The 14,563-nt window shown below is 36.5% G+C and overlaps 1 protein-coding gene across 1 annotated transcript in view; it reads right to left on the reverse strand.

Annotated features, from left to right (window-relative positions):
* Ca10 (carbonic anhydrase 10) overlaps positions 1-14,563 on the reverse strand; it is a 454,098-nt gene that overhangs the window by 310,472 nt on the left and 129,063 nt on the right. The gene's annotated exons all lie outside the window — the stretch shown is intronic.

A 14,563-nucleotide genomic window follows, 5' to 3' on the forward strand; every position in this document is an offset into this window, starting at 1 on the left:
CTGAAGAGTTGAGGAACAGCTCCCAAGCCCAGAGTTCAAGCCCCATGACCGACAAAAAAAAAAAAAGAAAATGAATGGAATATGGAAAACATTTCACCAAAAAGGTTATGAAAGATGGAACTAAAGGGAAAGACTAAAAAGAACAAGCAGGAAGCAACATAGAAGAAAAATACAAAATAGACAAATTGACAATGTAAACTTCATGTGTTTAAACCAAACTTGCATTAAGTATAAATGAAATAAATGTCCCATTTAAAAGGCAAAGATCATTGGGCTGGTCAAAAAGCAAAGACCAAATATATTCTGTTAATTAGAAATATACTTTAAACAGAAAGACACAGGTCAAAGTAAAAGTCAAGAGAAAAGCCTTAGAGACATAAATCATGAGAAAGCCAATGCAGTTATGTAAACAAGTGAAAAATGAGACTTCATGAAGTCATACATTATCAGAGATAATGAAACACATTTCGCAATGATACAAATGACAATTAATCTAGGGGACATAAATCTTAAATGTGAGCTTTCTTCAAAAGAAATCTCTACAATGTTTGAAGCAAACATTTTCTAACTAAAAGGGACATTAGGCCAGTCCATCAGCATAGTTGGAAACCTTAACACCAGTCTTTCAATAATTTTTGAAACAAGTCAGTAAGATGTGGAAGATTCAAATAACACTATAAATCAACTGCACCTAATTAAGTTCTATAAAGTATTATACCTATCACAGCAGAATGTGTATTCTTTCCAAGACATCTCATATACTAGTTTACAAAATAAATGTTAATAGATTTATAGTATCAAAATCCTACAGATTGCTTTCTATATCCATAATGATATTGAAGTAGGAGTTACTAATGTGAATTTAATAAAAGCTATTAGTAAGAACTTAAACAATGCAGTATTAAATTCCTTATGTGTTAAAGAAGAAATGCCAATGGAAACAAAAATTATTAAAATGATATCTTTATATGTTAAAATTTGTGAAATGCAGCTAAAGAACTCTATATGAAAATTTATAAGCCCCACATGCCTATATTAAAAGAGGTGAAAAATAGCTTATAAAATTGATCTAATATTTCACCTTAAGAAGATAGAAAAAAGTTAAATCAGAAGGAGGTAAAGGAAATAATAATACTAATGAGAATGAAAGACAAACAATAAAGAAATGAACAAGATAAAAAATCAGTTCTTTGAAAATATAAGTAAACCATATTAATAAAGATGATCAAAAATTTTTAAAAATCACCTAAAAATCAGAAATGAGAGATTTACAGATATAATGAAGAGAATCAAGGATGTCTATGCCAAATAATTTTACAAGTTAGATAAAATGGACAAATTGCAAGAAAATTTTTTTGGCAAAACTGATACAAGAAATGAAAAGTGTGGCCAACCCTGTATATGTTAGGGGATTTAATGTTAATGAACAATTTTCAAGTCTAACACAAATATCTTCACTGGTATTCCTCGGTGAAAGAACTATAGAGTATTGATTTTATATATATATATATATATATATATATATATTTCATAACTAAAGGAGATAGAATTCCAATCCATTTTATGGAGCTTCTTGATTTCAGGTCCAAGCAAGAATATTATAAGAAAAATAATACAGATGACTATCTCTCATGAAACCAAAGCTAACAAAATATTAGTGACCAAATCTAGGAATGCAATTTTAAAATGGTCATATATAATGACAAAGAGATGGTTAGTTCATGAATGCAAAGTTGGTTACGTCACAAGTCAAATTAATTCAGCCCACTGTATTACAAGACTAAAGAAAAGAAGTTATGCTCATGTTGCATGATATAAAAGTAACTTCCAGAAAATACAACGTCCAATCATGGAAAAAGTCTTAGCAAATTTGGACTACAGATTATTTCTTCAACTTCAGAAAATGCATTTACTAAAAATTTATCACTAACATCAGATTTAATTACTAAAAACTCAACATTTCCCCTCTAGGATTTAGCAAAAGGAACGTGTGTTTGTGGACAACAGTCCTATTTATTGTTCTATTTAGAGATTTGGGAAAGTACAATAAAGTAAGAAAATTAGCTGACAGTATCATCAACCTTATATGTAGATGAAATGATTTTGTTTCTAAAATCCTAAGAAATATATAAAAGATTATTCCTTACCAAACTAAAAAAAATTAGCAACATTTTTAGGATACAAACTCAATATTTGGAAAAGCAGTTAGATTCTTAGCCACTGCTAAGAAAGTTTTGGAAAGTGAAGGAAAAAGCCATAAGCCAGCCGTAATATCATTTAACACAAACTATTTAAGAGTAAATTTAGTGGAAATTGTGCAAGAGCTCTGTGTTTACACTCTTCCTGAGAGAAAGAGAAGACTTAAGTAAATAGAAAGACATACTAAACTCTGGGTTTAGATGGCTCAGAATTATCCAGAAGTTTCTCTCTCTCTCTCTCTCTCTCTCCAAATAGATCTAAAAAGGCAATGCAAATATAGTCAAAGTTTCAGCAGCCTTGTATTTTAATAGACAAATCAACTGATTTCCAGAAAAGTAGCTCATGAGAATGAAGTTTGAGAATTTTATTCTTTATAATATACAGCTCTTTGTAGCCTTGATGACTTTCAGAATGCTTACCTCACCCCTCTGTTTTTATTGGTTTAAATTAGCTATACAATGGGGTATTTTTTCTTTTTTATATTTTTTTTATTGTAGAAGTACTGTACAGAGAGGGGTTACAGGTACATGAGTAAGGTAATGAGTACATTTCCTATTGAGCATTGTTAGCTCCTCCTTTGTTTTTCCCCTACCATCCCTTCCCACCCCACCTCCCCAACTCCTCCCTCCCCTACCCCAAGCTATAAAGTTCGTTTTCACCATAATGTCTTGTGCATCTCATTGTTCCAATGGGTCAACCTGTATCCTTATTTCAGCATTTTGTTATTTCCCTTCCCTTCCCCAAATTAGAAAAATGTATATACAAGATGCAGGGCACTGACATCAAATACAGTGAAAACAGAGATTATACCATTGGGGAAGAACATTCAAAAGAAACAAAAAAATCACATAATACATTTTAAATATGTCAAAAGCAATAGCAAAAAAGAAAAAAAGTTGTGTCTCTGTCTTGGGGTTCATTTTACTTAACATCATCTTATATGGTCATATGTACATAGCTTTTGACCTTTTCTGCTTGTCCTAGACTTATACTAGTTATTCCAAATAAGGGAAACCATGGGACCTATGTTTCTTTGGGTCTGGCTTACTTCAGGGGATGGAACTTTACTGAGGTTACTGAGGTCCTACATAGAATGTAATTACTGAGGTCCTATATAGAATATAATTACCAGGGGGTAATTTCATGGTTATATCTCTACATATGTTTACATTCTATTCTAATCAATTTCATCCCCTCTATACATTCCTTTGTCTCCTTCTTCTTATTTAATGTTTGCACTTCATTTGGTCATTGTCCATCTCTGGGAACTCATCCCCAACATGTGTTCAAATGATAAGCTTCACGATGACCTCAATATTGTACTTTACCTCTTTTCCACATTTACTTGTCACATTTCAAGCAAAAATACTTCCCAAGGCCACAGTCATTCTAGGCAGGACCTCAGGAACCTCAGTAAAGCTCCATTCCCTTTCTGACTGCCCAGGAATTCCCACCTTTGGGTGGTTTTGCAAGTCCCTCTGGAGCATATCTCTCTCTTCATCTAGGCCCTGTAAGTCTAGTAAATCCTTTCATTTCACAGGATTCTCCAGGTCTGATTTCCACAGCTATGTTGGAATGATCTTTAAATGACTCAAATGAGGACTTACTCCCCTGATTTACAGCACAATTTTACTGAGAAAATGAAACCAACAGTTGACAGACTGTGAACGTACTGACAACATACGTAATTTCAAAGAGTATGACAAGTCTCCTATATCTGTGTTGGCATGGTATATAGAATAAATGAAAGAATAATACACAAACAAACCTCCCAACTTAAAAACATGGGCAGAATACTTCAGGAATCATTATGTAAAATGTGATACCTAAATAGACTAACAAGCACATAAAAAGGTATTTGTCATCATTAGTCATCAGAAAAAACGTAAATTTAAACACAGTGGGCTGTCACTATACATCTGAGTAGATAAAATTTTTTTAAAAAACAAAATATTGGCAATGTCAAGTGTTGCTTAGGTAAGGAAGCATCAAGTTTGTGAGTTGCTGGTACAGGCACTACTTTGGAAGGAGTTCCAGTAGATTCTTACAAGGTTAGACATAACAGGGTATCTGACTTTTATACTTAAGTTTTTATACAAGAAACATGAAAATGTATGTCCAATGTACATAATGGGCTTTGTATAAATGCTCCAAGTATCTTTTCTCTTGATAGTTCAGAACTGAGAGACAGCAAATAACATCAATAGCAAAAAAAGAAAGCTGGAACGGAGTCACACTGTGTAAAAGTGAAATGGGAAGAATCCTTGATACTGCAAACCATGTGGATGAACCTTGAAAACATGTTAAGCCAAAAAATCATATATAACTCCATAGTAAGAGATGCTAGAAAAGGTGGAACTGGTTGGGGATGGAGGAGATCTCAACATTGGTTATCTTTTGATAGGGTGAATGGAAAAGAATACAAAGAAACTTGGTGGGGATAGAAAAAATGTCCGATGCATTTATGAGGTATGTTGCATAGGTGTTTAGACAGATGCAAATTCACTGATCTTCATCGTTAAGGAATATTCATTTTACTATATATTAATTATATCTCCAACGTTTATAAGACAACACATGTGATTGGTGGTAGAGTTGGTAACTTGCTTGAGCCTTCTCTAGGACAGACATTAAGTTCCTTTCCGTTCCTTATTGTTGAGATGTACATCAAGTGGGAAATGAACAAACTTGGATCATACAGAGATTGGTGGTACCACAGGGAAGGTATTTCCTAAAAGAACTCCCTTACATGTGACTAAGAAATGAGTTGAATTCAGTAAACCAGTTGCATTTGTCTCTTATCTCCACCCTCCCCCACCCCACATCCTCCACAGACAAGCAGGACATAATAGGGAAAGGTATTAAGAACATAAAGCTTGTTTGGAAAATGTCCATTCAGGTTTGCAGGAGATTAAACAAATACCAGGTGTGGAAGTAGATTCCTAAGTATAAATTTCACTTACAATTTATTGGTAGGAGATAAAATTTCCTTCCTAAGAGTCCCTCTTAGCTTCAAACATTTAGAATGACAGTGGTTTGGTATACACTAAGGAAAAATCATATATAAATAATATAGATATTATTGTGGTTGTTAAAAAATGTGTATATGGATTCCTGGTTTTTATCACTCGACAGTATGTCTACTGTTTGAAATGCCTCCTAGGATGGTAGGAAAGCCAGGAAGTAGGGAAGATTCTATTCAAAACGAAGAAAAGATAGGATGTGTGGTTTCTTGGTGACTTACATCCTGCCATCAAGATATTTAAGGTGTTAAGATGTGAGTCAAAGGTATCCCAGAAGGAACTTTAGTGCCCTGATTTATTCCAATCTTCAAGAACAAAGCATTAAGTAGACAAAACACTAAGGAAGACCCCCCCCACACACACTCATTCTAAGTTCCTATATTCAGATTTTGCTTGATTCAATGACAACAGCAAAGGCCACACCTAACTGTGCATGATGCTGAAGATTCTTCATGTTCCTTGATCACCTACACCTCTGTCTGGAATGTTCTCTCAGCTTTCCCTGCTCCTCTTTCAATGTTGTAAATAGCACAATGTCTCCCTGGTAAATCACTTCATGGCCTTTACATATGTTAAATAGCATGCTCATATCACTATCTTTTGTAGATAATTTGAATTATCTGCAACTCTGTGTCTCTGTGATCCAGCCCATAATATATGCTAGGTAAATATTTGATAAAGATAAATACACTATACAAAGAGAGGTTTTGAAACACTATCACCCCGATAATTTGATTAGATGTCAACTGCATGAAGATACTTTTGGCTCAAGATACTCAATTTTGTTTGCCTCCCTTCTTTCCTTCCTCCCTCCCTTCTCTCCCTCCCTCCTTCCCTCCCTCCTTCCTTCCCTCCCTCCCTCCTTCCCTTCCTTCCTTCCTTCCTTCCTTCCTTCCTTCCTTCCTTCCTTCCTTCCTTCCTTCCTTTTCTTCCTTCCTTCCTTCTTCCTCCCTGCTTGCCTGACTGCCTGCCTGCCTTCTTCCCTCCTTCCCTCTTTTCCTCCCTCCCTGCCTCCTCTTTTTCCTTTTTTCTTTCCTTACCTGAATCACCTTCCACAATAGTATTTCTTCTATCTCCAGCTTAATCTGGTTTCACACCTTTGGGGCTGCTTTCAATTCTGCAATAGGAAATGATGTATTCCACCTTCCTCTTCCCCCCCTGCCTATTTCCTATTTCTAAACTCTTTTGTGTTTTTTGTTTGGTCATCCTTAACAGAGTGCCATTTATCCACCATGAAGTGAACTCTGCCCAGATTACTCATCATTTAATGTTCTCTGTCAGCTTTCTGGGCGTCAGCAAAGCTGAACACTTTTCCAGCTCTATTCCAATTGAGGACATTCATAATGGAGAGTGCTTTCTGCCATCATGAATAACTTTTCTTTCTCTCCTCAAAACAAATTGGAGATTAATGGACACAATCTCCCTCACATCAGGTTTTCTGATTTGTTTGATTGATTTCTTCCAGTATAGTGTGCAATATCAAAAGAGCTGTGGAAATCTCAATAAATTATCCTCAGTGAATCTCTTCTCTGTTTCTTGAATGAGATAATATACTTTATTTAAATAACTGCGAATGGATGGCAGCTTGTATTTTCATGGATCCCAGATACTCTAGTTTTTTGCCAGTTGACTGCATACTTTTTGTTTGTTTGCGCTGATTGATTTGAAATTTTATGCAAAAGCAAAGCAAAATAAGACACTGCCTATAGCTACATATTAGCATGGAAGCAATACTACAATTAGATAAAATTCCAACAAACCAGGCTTCTGCACCAAGTCTGTCTAGTTCCTGAACACTGACAATGGAAGAAGTCAGTGTCTTTATTACTCATAGTTTCATGATTGGAGATACAATTTTTTAAAAGACGCTGTGGCAATAAATCAAGAACATTAAGTGTGATGACACTTCCTTGTTAGGTCACAAGGTAAGTGAAAAACAGTGGCTGCCAGTGGTTCATGTGTGTAATCCTAGCTATTCAGGAGGCTGAGATCTGAAGGTCATAGTTCAAAGCCAACCCTGGTATGAAAGTCCAAGATACTAGTCCATCTCCAAAATAACCAGCAAAAAGCCAGAGGCATGGCTCAAGTACCAGCCAAGCTAATTAAGCATGAAGTCTTGAGTTCAGACTCTGGTATTAGTGAGAAAACAACTACCCCCACCTCCACCAAACAGAAAAAAAACCCAAAGTCGAGAAACTTCCTCAAATGTTCTGATGAGTGTCTTGATTTCTATTTGCTTTGACAAATCATCCCAGTGTCAAGGTTCTACCTGCTAGCTGACTTGAAGTAGCATGACCATTGTAATTGCTGCTTTTCAGTTAGGCTCTGGATCATTATTCCTCTTTTCTGCTTGCCAACATTTAATAGATTCTGGATCTATTAGATTCCTAATTTAATGAAAGCATTTGTCATCTGTCATTCTACAATTCCACAATTTCATGGAGTAGTATGATGGGCTAAATCATACAAACAAATGTAAAAATTAATGCAACTAAGTGCTGGTGGCTGACACCTGTCATGCTAGACACTGAGGAGGCTGAGATCTGCAGATTTTGATTCTATACCAGCCCAGACAGGAAAGTCTGGGAGACTCTTATTTACAATTAACCAATAAAAAGTCAGAAGAGGAGCTATGGCTTAAGTGGTAGAGCACTAACCTTGAGCAAAAAAACCCCCTCAGGAACAGCACCCAAGTCCTGAGTTCAAGCCCCAAGGCCAGCACATACGCACACACACACACACACACACACACACACACAAACACACACAATTAATGCCAGTGTCATAATACAGAAAGCACAATAAGTTACATCCAAGCTAACACACACACATATACACACAAAAACACACACATACATATATATGCATACCACACACATAGTAGAAAATATACAAACCACACACATATATACAGTACATACTCACATACTACACACAGAATGCATACATATACATACATACTTGCATATACATACCTACCTGTATGTGGTGCACATATGTATGTGTGTGCATACATACACACACATAAAGCACACACACATTCTGCACATACACACACATTACACTGAAAAAAGGTAAATTAATGCGTATACTTAAAATTAGAACCATAACTACTCTGACCTCTCATTTATCAAATAACACAACATCAAAATATCTAGAACAAAATGGAAACCAATATGGAAGTAAAACAAATGATATGCTTGGAAGTGGAGCTGTGGCTGAAGTATTAGAGCACCAGCTTTGATGGCAGAAGGCTAGGCCAAAGCATGAGGCCCTGAGTTCAAGCTCCAGAAACAGCATAAAATATATAATTTCTGTACAAATTATATTTGGCACTGATAACACATCTTAAGTGAAGGGCTCAGTAGTCAAGCCTGGCTTATGAGTGGCTGCTGAACCAGACAGTGGAGTTGTATAGATCCTTGTGTTCAAAATGTGGTCTATAGACCCTCCTTCCCTCCCTCCCAGGAACTTGCAAAGAATGCCGAACCTCAGTCCCCACCCTGAGCCTAACACATCCACATGTCCGCTTCTCGCATGTGGCCGTATGGTTGCTAGTATACAGACTTCACTTTGATTGGTAAGGATATTCACAGGATCCCTAATGGTTTGAAATACAATGGCCCTACTTCCATGAAATCTCATTTTGAATTTCTGAGTTAGGACCTCTTCCCAGGCTAGCAATGATGAAGTGTTAGACTCTTGTGAAGTCACAGCTCCTATTCAGTCATGGGACAATGTAACAGCGGACAGACTGCCAAGTACTCTCTTGTGGAGCTATTATGTTGGGTAGGGTAGGAATACTAAATTCATTTTCACCCAAGGACAGCTTACACTTAACAATAGGTTTGTTGGAGCATAACCCCATGATGAGAAGCTTCTCATTCCCACCTCTCTCCTTCTGTAGAGTGCCTACAGCAGTTCCCTGATCTGTTTCTGGAAAGGTCCTCCTTGTCATCCTGCCCATGTTGTCCTCACCATTATTGTCATCGTTCTTGGTATTTTTGTCTGTCTCCTCCAGTAGGGTTTGTGGGATCTCTTTTCTACTTCCTAGCCCTGCTCAAGATATACACTCAAAACTTGTACATAAAGGCTGAGAGGGCTTGACAAACTGCCTTCTAATTATTGTCTCATTTTGAGTGCAATCTCACATAATACACACCCAGCACATTCTATCAGTTCCTTACAGAGCATTCGGGTTAATATCCATTCACTTGGAAAACCAGAGCCACGCTGATCATTTCCTTCTTTCACGCGACTCTGAGAGCCTGATTGTTTGCTTCCTCTGTCCTCTCATACCTCAACTCCAGAGAAATGCAGGATAAAATGAAGGTTCCTGAAGTTCAGCTGCGGAGCCGAAAGACAACAAATGTGCCCCTGATCTTCTGCATCATTGATAGTCTCCCAAGATCGATGCAGCCTTTTAAATGATCAGAACCCAACTTGCTATCTTCTGTTTAATCATCGAGATTCATAGGATTCGACAAAAAAAAAAAAAAAGAGCCGAACTGGTCATTTAAAATGATATTGCAGTAAAACTAGGTTTTGTTTGCTAAATACAGACAGTCAAGGAAGAGGCAGGTGCTCTTGCTGCTTTCCCCCCATACACTAATTAAACATTTTAGCACAGATATCAGTATAATTAAAGAATTAAGAAACAATGAGGAGTGCTCAGGATAATTTGTAATATCAGTGCGCTGATGCTTTGGGTCCAGATAGCAGAATGTGATTGACAGGACTTTATTAAGTTTTGGCAGCACTTAGGTAGGCTGGGAGCTCCTTTATGAGGCTCTCACACATTAATCCAGGCTCCTGTTCTCGTTAATACTGATGAGTGAAGGCAGTTAATTGAATTATGTATGAAGCACTGCTGATTAAATAATATTTCACTCTCCACTATAGGATTAGCTCAGCTGGATTCATATCCACGGCTGTATCTGACATTGAAAGTCATAAGGACCTCTTCTCAAGCATACACTTTGATTCTTTCCCATCTGTTCAACCAACCCAGCATCTCACTCACCACTGGACCAACTATCTTTCAGCTCTGACAGGAGGTCACTTTGGAGAACTGGTATAGTTATTTATTAGCATCTGGGTAATCATGTGCAAAAATCCTTGCCCAGTGCCTTTGGTATGATAGAGGCATTATTATCTAAACCCACCATGAATGTTAAAAATCATATAATTTTTAAGTTGTATACTGCTTAAGGAAATAGAACAAAAAGAGAATCCAGTGTTGTTCAAAGAAGCCTTACAAATTATTGTTTTGAGCTCCATGAGCTCCTCCCTGCATTTTCTACATCTTCTTCTTTGTTCAAAACCTAAAAAAGGAGAAGATTGTCCCAGTGAGAGACACACTTGAGAGTTTTCTTTCTTTCTTCTTTCCTGTTTCCCCTCTTCTTCTCGGTCTTTTCTTCCCTTTTTCTTTCTATCCCTGTTTTCTTCATTGGGAGTTTCTGGAGTCGGGGCATGTTTGATGGCATAAACATCATGCAATTATTCTGTTTGAAGAGCTTCCATCCTAATAGGTAACTAATACATATATAGATACTTAATATCCTGCAGTTATTACATTATAGAGATATAAATAGGAAGTAGAGAAAGTGATTAGTTCTATTTAGGGGAATTGGGGTGAAACCTGAAGGATATGTAGAAGTTTTCCTGACCTATCAGAAGGGAAATAGAAAAGCACAGGGTGGATTAAATGGCAGAGATCCATTCCTCAGTGATGTTTAAGAACAGGGATTAAACAATCCAGGGATTTTGTTAGCTCTGAATTTGCCTCCTCAGTTTTCCAAACAGGATTGTGTATTAAGAAGCCAAATGGTACAAGGAAAGAAACAAAAGACCTGGCAAGAGGCCAAATTGTTCTGTGACCTTAGTCACATTTTTTTCCTAGGGTTCCATTTCGTCAACTTAAATGTGAAGAACCTGGCACATGATATTCTCCCAAGACCTAACTAGAGAGTAGAAAATGAGGCTGAAAGGCAACCTGGCTGAATCTGTTATATTTCAGCATCTTGATTCTAACAGTGAGAATTTTCTCTAATTGACACAATGATCTGGACTAGAGTACTTGATTTATAAAAAAGAATCACAGAAACAGCAGGACAAAGGATGAACGAATGCAACAATGATACTCACTAGATACTTTGTTGGAAATGAACATTACAACTTGGGGGTGGGAGGAGGGTCAGGGAAGGGAGAGCTGGAGAAAATGAGGGAGAGGTAAGAAGAAATATATTCTTGGTGGGGGGAGGGAAAGTAGGAGAAAAATGAAGGAAAGGGTAACAAGTTTGACAAGAAATGTACTTATTACCTTAAATAACTGTAACCCCTCTATGTTACCTTGACAATAAAAAAGAAATGCAAAAGAGAAGAAATGTACTCCTTACCTTACTTATATAACTGTAACACCCCATTCATCACTTTTACAATAAATAATAAAAAGGAAAACATAATAAAAAAATAAAGGTTACACTTATAAGAGAGTAAAGTATGTAAATCAGTCTCCAGGCTTAAAAAAATAAATGCTCCTCTAAGTCTGCCCTGAAATTTTGAACTTGTTGAAAAACTATGAGAAAAAATTGTATTTACTCAAAGGTTACCTCAGCATATACTCAAAGCAAAGGAAGTTGAATGGTTTAATTGTTTTCTGACATCAGATCCAGGATGTATCCATCTCTAACTCAAAGATTTTTTTTTCTGTCCAGAAGGATAGATGGTCCTTTATGGATTTTTTAAAAGAATTATTATCAGTTTATGAGCACAATATATCTTGAACAATGTCACCCCTTCTATTATCCTCTTCCATCTCTCCAGATTGCTTTTTCCTTTTTATTTATTGTCAAGGTGATGTACAGAGGGGTTACAGTTACATAAGGTAATAAGTACATTTCTTGTCAAATTTGTTACCTCTTCCCTCATTTTTCTCCTACTCTCCCCCCCACACCCCCAAGTTGCACAGATCATTTCCAACCTATTGTCTTGTGTATGTCGCTGTTGCATTCGTTCCCCCTTTGTCCTTTGTCTCACCATTCTGTTGCTCCCCTTCCCTTCTCTAATTCAAATAAGCATAAATACAATACCAAGGTACCAGAATCAAATAGAGTGTCAACAGGGGATATTCCATAGGGGGAAGAACATATAAAGGAAACAAAAACCACACAGTACATTAAAAACAACAACAACAAAGGAAAATCTCTTGGAGTTCATTTCACTTAGTCTCATCTTACATGGTCATATGTACATAACTATTGAGCTATTTTGCTCATCTGCTAAGATTATCCTAGACATATACTAATTATTGCAAATAAAGGAAACCTTGGGGCCTCTGTTTCTTTGGATCTAAGTTACTTTACTTAATATGATTTTTTCGAAGTCTTTCCATTTCCTTACAAATGGGGCGGTGCAAGATCCAGAAGCACAAAAAATCAAAGAAAGGTTGAACAAATGGGATTGCATTAAACTGCAAAACTTCTGCATGGCAAAAGACATAGCTAGCAAGATAATAGAAAGCCCATGACGGGGACAAGATCTTCACTAGCCATACAACAGACAAGGGCCTCAGAGCTAAAATACATTTAGAACTCAAATCCTCAAAGAAACAACTGCCTCATTAATAAATGGGCTAAAGACTTAAAGAGAAACTTCTCTGAAGAGGAAATGAGAATGGACAATAGACACATGAAGAAATGCTCAACTTCTCTAGCCATAAAAGAAATGCAAATCAAAACAACATTGAGATTCCACTACATCCCAGTTAGAATGACTATAATCAAGAAATCTCATAACAACAGATGCTGGAGGGGATGTGGCCAAAAGGAAACACTACTGCATTGTTGGTGGGAGTGTAAACTTGTACAACCACTTTGGAAAGCAGTGTGGAGGTTTCTCAAAAGATTCCACATAGAGCTCCCCTATGACCCAGCAATCCCACTTTTGGTCAGTTACCTAAATGATCACAAACAAAGCCATACTAAAGCTACCAGCACAACTATGTTTTCTTGGAGGGGTCCGGTCATGGGGCTTGAACTCTGGACCTGGGTGCTGTCCCTCAGCTCTTCAGCTCAAGGCTAGCGCTCTACCACTTGAGCCACAGTGCCTCTTCCGGCTTTTTCTTTTTGCTTATGTGGTGCTGAGGAATTGAACCCAGGGCCTCATGCATGCAAGATAAGCGCTCTACCACTGAGCCACCTTCCAGCCCTCTCCAGAGGTTTTAAGAACAGCGTTGAAGAGATTTTTTTTCAGATTTTTTCAAAACTATTATTAATCTATTTTATTATCTATCTCTTTTTATTTCTTGTGGTTTACTGTAGTAAATATATGTTGCTTATAACTACTAATGTCTCTGTTACATATTTGAAGAGTCATTTCCATTTAGAAAGCTGCATATTTCTAGTGATCTAGGAGTGAATTTGTTAATTGAAATTGAAGAAGGAAATAGTTCTCAAAGTCCTTAGATGTTCTTAGATTCAACTGTATCATCCTACTCTAGAATTCTAAGAAATATAATAAATTAGGTCTCATGTTTGTAAGACATTCAACCTACAGAAGACACTTGAACAGAATAAAGTATGACAACAATCCAGGAATCAACACACAAACCTAGTCAAATAGAAAGGGAATCAACACACAAACCTAGCCAAATAGAAAGGCAATTGAGATTATATGATGACCTTGACACTTATACAAAATTATCATAGAGAATTAAAGTTAGGTAGCATGTTTCACGTCTCAAATTTCATGAAATGTTCAATATATACGACAATCAAGAGAAGAAAATGAAGTCCAAGACCCAGCACCCAGATTACTAGAAAATCATTACTCTTTAATTAAATTGTTAATTGTTTTTATGCTCTGTTTTGCTTAATACAAATAAATGGAAAATATTCAGGGAGGAAAATGCTTGAAAAATGAATGCTGAATTTTCAGCTAAGATTGATGCTTAAATGCCTTCATGTTGTTTAAAACATAACTTAGACAAACAATAATTTAACCAAATAATTGAGATTTGATCAATATGGGAAGACACTGTTCAATTATTGAAGAAAAACAAATCTCAGGAGGCTAAATTAACTTTTTCACAAATGTTACATGAAACCCTTACATGCAGTGCCATTTCCTAGATTAAAAAAAAAAGTTAGATAGAAGAAAAAAGAATGTAAATGGAGAAAAATGTAGCTGAGGTTAATTTAAAAACTTCTAGAACATCTTAGAAAGTTATATGTTCTTTGTACAAAGGTTCTCTGCCCTCTGTCTACACAGGCCCAAGAAAGACTCAGTTGCAATGGCTGGATTCTCAGAACTCATTTCCTGTGTTATTCTTGCTTTCAAAC

This window comes from Dipodomys spectabilis, unplaced genomic scaffold (genome assembly GCF_019054845.1).
Source record: "Dipodomys spectabilis isolate Male_0828 unplaced genomic scaffold, ASM1905484v1 ptg000018l, whole genome shotgun sequence".
Lineage (NCBI taxonomy): Eukaryota > Metazoa > Chordata > Mammalia > Rodentia > Heteromyidae > Dipodomys > Dipodomys spectabilis.